Here is a 6,723-nt window from a genome sequence, read left to right as displayed (position 1 = left end):
TGAGGACTGTAGTGAGGGTGCAATGATCTACGAGGGCAGAGAAGGAAGGAAGGAAAGAAGGGCTCCTCTTGGTTAAGCAAGAGGGAAGGAGATAACCAGCTGAGAGGGAACTGGGAGGCTCGCAGGAAGAGCTCTGTGGACTTAGGGTTGGGAGGCAAAGGATTAGGCACCAGAATAAGAGGCACCTTATTCTGTGTGTTTACGAGGTTTGCAGAAGAAAGACCGAGTTACCCTGCACCCCACTCCTGATTATGAATGTGTGAATTTCCACTTCCTGCCTTAATCTGAGAAAGGCAGGCGGGAGGGACCATTAATGACAAAGGTAAGATAAACGACAACAAAAAAAGATAATAATGAAAACTACCTTTGACAGGAAAAGAGTGAAAAGGGGGTGTTTGTTATGCAAAAAAGAGAAAGCAGGCAATTGTCCTATTTGACTGATGCACAACAAACATTTACTGAGGACACACTAACGCTTAGCCCTTCAGATTCATGTCATTTTATCTTCACTGCTCTTGTGTGTGGTACATGGTTTTACCCCATTTTACAGATGAGGAAACTGAGGCTCAGGAAGATGACTTAATTTGGTTTTGGTGGTGGTTTATGATTCTGACAACTGTGTTCTTTTTGTTGTAGTTTTGTTCAGGATTTATCTTTAAAAATAAAGTGATACAGTCATGTAGTTTAAAAGTTAGCTAGTTCCACAAGATGTGTTAAGGAGACTAGCATTCCTCAGCCTCACTCCCTCATACACAAGTACTTGCAACTTTTTTTTTTAAATAACTTTTTATTTTGTATTGGAGTATAACTGATTAATAATGTCGTGATAGTCTCAGGTGAATAGCAAAGGGACTCAGCCATACACATACATGTATCCATTCTCCTCCAGACTCCGCTCCTATCCAGGCTGCCACATAACACTGAGCAAAGCTCCCTGTGCTATGGTAGGTCCTTGTTGATTATCCATTTTAAATATAGCAGCGTGTACATGTCCATCCCAAACTCCCCAAGGATCCCGTCCCCCATCCTTATTCCAGCAATCATAAATTCACAACTTTTTAAAATAGATTCATTCAATACTTACTTCTGTATCTCTATAGAACATGCTTTCTATCGCTATGTCTTGATGCTTCTATTTCAGCCATTGTTAATTGACTTTCCTTCATGGAAGAGTGGGTTTTAGCTCTTCCCCTCACACACATACAATCAGTATACATATTCACACATCCTAGCCTCCATCCTCCTAATACAGTCATGCAGTTAATTTGCTTAGATCCATCGTCAGTAGTGACACTATTATGACTAAGTCACAGCTACTTCTCAGAGCTGATTCAAGTAGTAAACTAGAATCCACTTCCTTTTCCTGACACCTTTTGTTTTCTTTGGAGCTGATCATTGCTTTTGTTTTCCCTGCTTGTTTCCACAGTTACCTATTAATTTATTAATTCAATGGGTGCTCCGAATGGCCACCAGTTATCTAACAAGAGTCCGATACACGGATGTACACCATTTTCCCACCAGTTTCATTTCCATGAACAAGTGTGTTTCATGGTGTTCTCCCCAGTTGGGATTGGTCATTGTCTCGGTCTGGGTCATGGCTGCAATCCTGAGCTCTCCCATAGTCACCATTAGGGGGATTCCCTTTGCCTCCCACTACTTCATGTCTTCCTCTTTCTTAATTCAATTCCAACTCCCACTTTTGTTGGTACTTACATCTTTCAGGAGTTTCCTCACCAAAGTGTGTAGGACTAAATGTTCAGCCCTATGGGTCTTTCTTCCTGGGTTATTCATTTTCCTCAGGGAAGAGGCTCCCAGTATCTTGCCTGGATGGTGTACATTGAGATGCAGTTTACTAGGGGTAGCTGCTTGTTTTCAGACCTCCACTCTCCGCTGTGCCTCCTAACCCTCATCTCAGTACAGAGATTCTGTCTTATCTCCAGGCTATGGTCACAGGAAGAAATGGACACTTGCCTAGCCATAAGGAGCAGATTCAAAGATGTAGGGTCCTTATTGCCTGTGAGTGAATTACTTTCACTCTGAAATTCATATTTTTGCCCACTCCCTTCACTCACTTCCAGAAGAACATGATGCTTCCAGTTCCTAAGACTTTTGAGGGTTCTGCTGTGTAAACTGGCAGAGAAGGCAATGGCACCCTACTCTAGTACTCTTGCCTGGAAAATCCCATGGACGGAGGAGCCTGGTGGGCTGCAGTCCATGGGGTCGCGAAGAGTTGGACACAACTGAGCGACTTCACTCTCACTTTTTGCTTTCATGCACTGGAGAAGGAAACGGCAACCCACTCCAGTGTTCTTGCCTGGAGAATCCCAGGGATGGGGGAGCCTAGTGGGCTGCCGTCTATGGGGTCACATGGAGTCGGACACGACTGAAGCGACTTAGCAGCAGCAGCTGTGTAAACCAGGGTGGGTTTCAGGTTTTCCCAGTCCCATTTTAGAGATCTTGATATTTTCCTACTAAGGTGGTTGCCACTTGTCCACTTGCTTTCCAGCCTCCAAAATTTCGTGACTTTTGTCTCTTCTCTTCTGCTCCACATCTTTATGCGTTTATGTCTTCTACCATCTAACTCTACCATTACCTGGGAATCTGAGGCTGCTGCTCTCTCCCCAGATGCAGGTGTCTGTTTGCTGATTGTGGGCAAGTCCTGTATGCGTGAGTTACTTCTCAGCCACAAGAATCTCTCAGAGAGAAAGGAAATGAGCTTTTTGGTGCGAAATCAACACATTTCCCACATAGGAGTCAAGACACCTAGACCTCAACTGACTTGGTTGCTACCTTCCTGGGCAACCTCAAGTGGGTCATTTTACTGTTTTGTTTTGTTTTTTTCTCTCTCTGGTTCTCAGTGCTCCCATCAGTAAAACATTACAAATGTCAGCTGCAAGCCCGCATGAAGATAATGGGAACTGAATGAGATGCAGAAATGCAGGGAGATACAGTTCTCTGCATAGTTTCAGGCAATACAGATGATCATTTCTAGTCTCTAATTTAGGAAGCACCGAGTCTGTGCTAGATCCTCCGAATTCAGGAATGGGAAAAGCAGGTCCTTTTCCCTGGAAAAGCTCATGGCACAGTAGAGGAGACAGTGAGCATGCAGGGTATACATGAATTCACAGCAAAGGGAGAGACCAACTCTGCCCACTGGGGAGGGGATTAGAGAACTTCGTAGGAGCTGGGAAAGACTGCACCATTCAGAGAATAAGAAGAAAGTGTTCAAACAGAAGGACTAGGATGAGCAAAGAAAAGAGACACGAATCCGCAGGGCAGGAGAAGAGAGCTGTAGTGTCTTGGGGTTGGAGCTATGTGGCTGGAGGGCCTGGCTCAAGCATGCCATCTATGCCCTACTCTTCTCTGTGATCCAGAGATGGTTTTCCCCTGGGAAGAAGCATGGTTGCTTCTTCCTGAGGGCAGGTCCCCTGTGGCAGCAACATGAAAGGTGGCCCAGAGATAGGCCAGCTGGAGCCCAGAGATCTGTCAGCATGCTGGTCCCACATACCAGGGTAAGGGTGATGTGGCCTCAAGTAGGGCAGGAGCAGGGGAGGTGGAGAGGAGACTATCAGCTTCTAGAGATATGTTGGTGTTGCTTAGTCACTAAGTCATGTCCAACTCTTTTGTGACCCCACAGACTAATACTCTCCAGGGTCCTCTGTCTATGGCATTTTCTCGGCAAGAATACTGGAGTGGGTTGCCATTTCCTTCTCCAGGGGATCTTCCCTATCCAGGTATTGAACCCGCATTTCTTGCATCTCCTGCATTGGCAGGCAGATTCTTTACCATTGAGCCAACTTGGAAGACCTCACAAGATCTATGGGCCCAAATCATCAGGACTTGGTAATTACCTGGGTGGAGGGGATGAGAGAGGTTGAGGAGTCTAGACTGACTCTTGGGCATTCAGCTCTGCTGGCTGGCTGGCTAGTGGGGCTGTCCCCCAAGCCAGGGGTGTACAGAAGGGAGAACAGGCTGTGCAGAGGAAAACAAGAGAAGATAAAGGGATTTGATGTGGGCACTGGGAGTGTGACAGGCCTGAAAGACACAAGAGAGGATGACAATGAGGGAGCTGAATGTGTGAGTCAAGAGAAGGACTAGAGCAAGAAGCCATCTGGGCACAAGTCATCCAAGCAGAACCAAGACCATCATCATCACCATCATTATACCAATATCATTACCTTCATCATGACTGCCAATTGTACCACCATGACCATCCAATCCACCATCTGCACCTCCACCACCACCATATCCACCACCAGCCTGCTCTCTGAAGACTAGTTCTGTTCTCCCAACTTCCCAGAAATGATTTCTTCCAAGACAGAGATAAATCACCTGGGCCCAGGCCTGCCCATAGCAGACTTTCAGAAACTCTGACCATTACAACCAACTAGTGACAAGCAGACATCAGTGTCAGGAAAAACAGGTCCCTGGCTCCGTGCCCACCACATCCAGCCTGCCCAGGGTATCACTTGAATGGCTGGTACATCCACTCTCAGCCAGGCCCTGGGCCTGCAGAAGCTGTCCTCTGCCATCACGCCAGCCAAATATACTGGGCCAGGGCCAACCTTCTCAAAGTGGCCAGACCACTGTGATCCATGCCTGTGTTGATAGTAAGTACCCAGCGTAGAAGTCTCCCACACTGTCACGTGTTCTTCACCATGCCTTCACCCTCCCTGACTCTGAACGTCTATCCCCTGCAGAAGCCCTCCTCCCTCAGCTTCCCTAGTAGCCCTCCTGTGTGCTCCTCCTCCATGAGGAACCTCGGTGGTGGTGTTGTGTTTGTGTGGTGAGCTCCTGGGTCCTCCTTAAGCTTCTCTCAGCTCCCTCCAGCCATAATCACACTTCATCTTCTCATAGATGATGTGCTCTCTTCCCTTTTGGAGTTAGATTTCAACATGCACTAGTAATGAGTCCGTGAGAAAACCACTGACTTTGAGTCTCAGTTTTTGCACCTGTAAAATGGGCATAATACCGTCTCCTTTACAGAGCTGTCATCACCCTTGACTGACACAGCACACACAGACGAGTCTGCTGGGAACCTGCCTGACACATCTAAGCGTTGGTCCATTTTCATTACCTCTGCATTTTTCTACACCACCACCTGTCACCTCCAGAGTTCGTTTTTGTTGTTGTTATATATGGTCTTGATTAACCTATCCTTATGTGGCCTTGGGCTTCCCTGATGGCTCAGATGGTAAAGAATCCACCTGCAATGCAGGAGAGCCAGATTCTACCCCTGGGTTGGAAAGATCCCCTGGAGAAGGGAATGGCTACTCACTCCAATATCCTTGGACTTCCTTGGTGGCTCAAATGGTAAAGAATCTGCCTGCAATGTAGGAAACCTGGGTTCGATCGATGGGTTGGGAAGATCCCCTGGAGTGGCTACCCACTCCAGTGTTTTTGACTGGAGAATCGCATGGACAGAGGAACATGGCAGGCTACAGTCCACGGGGTCACAAAGAGTAAGATGCCTGAGTGACTAAGCACGCAGGCCCGTTATTTATCTAGCAGTAGTTAGATAAGAGCAGAGTCTGCATCATATGTGTCTTTGAATCTCCTGTAGCTCTGTGCCCATCCTAGGTGTTCCATCCTAGGTTAAATGACCAAGTGAATTGACTTAGTGGCTATTTAGCAGCTGCAAATTCTTGCTCACTTGGGCGTTAGGCTTAAAGAAATGAGAAGGCACACCTTACACCCTTTTGTGTGTTCTCCAACCACACGACACTGGTTTGAGGGAAATTTGTCCCCTACTCCCATCCAGTTGTGTGGATACAGCAGGGCTGGCTAGGGCATGAGACAACATGCCCTGTTTCTGCTGGGCCCTTGAGTGGGCCTGCACAAATCAGGGGAGGCTTCCTTGAGAAGCAAAGATTAGACCAGAAGTTCTCCAGCCCAGCTGCTCCTCAGAACTACTTGTAGGCTGTAAAAACCCAATGTCCACGGGCCAGACCGCGGGCCAATGAAATAAAGATCTCTGGGGATGGGAGCCAGATGTCAGTGATGGTTATAGCTCTCAGGTGACTCTTATGTAGCTGAGTTGGAAAAGCTCCTGGTCAGAGGCTGTTTTTGAAAGACTGAGGGGAGGCGGGGGCGAGACGCTTTCGGGCCTGGAGGTCTGACGAGATGCCCAGGGCTGTTGCCGCTCTGCTCGCCTCTGCTGCCGGTGTTCTCTTTCCCATTTTTTTTTCCACTCACCTCCAGCTCACTCTCCCCACTGACGAGATGGAACATTTCCTTCCAGTGCCTGCATTAATAACATCATGTATCCCCGGGGAGATTATGAGTCTCTCGCTCTGTTCAGAGCCCCCTCGCCCATCAAAGGCCAAGGGCGCAGGGAGAGGACAGGCGGGATTTACATGGGTAACTCCAATTAAGACAAATGTCAGCTCCCTCTCTGCAGGCGCCCGGTTGGGTGGCATAGGCTGGCAGTAGGAGAGTAAGAATGCTTTGCTGTAACTGTCAGGCTCTGACAGGAACAGCCAGAAGGAAGCAAAAGGAGAGCATGAGCAGGAGGGCAGTCCTGGCCCAGGTACCCACTGGGAGGCAGCGCACACATCCCATCCCCCCTTAGAAGCATCCTTGAAGGAGCCATTTTGGAAACATGATTGGGCTCGCAGGCCCTTCCTGTGGGGGGTGACACCTAGAAGCAGCTCCCAGCCCAGGGACCCCAGGACTGGCTGTTCATTTCTCCAAGTCTGTGCCAGGGTTCCCTACCTGCTGAAT

This window comes from Bos grunniens, chromosome 10 (genome assembly GCF_055505025.1).
Source record: "Bos grunniens cultivar Pamir isolate PY7600 chromosome 10, Bosgru_T2T1.0, whole genome shotgun sequence".
Lineage (NCBI taxonomy): Eukaryota > Metazoa > Chordata > Mammalia > Artiodactyla > Bovidae > Bos > Bos grunniens.
The sequence above is the reverse complement of the archived record's forward strand: the minus strand, read 5'-3'. Positions refer to the sequence as shown.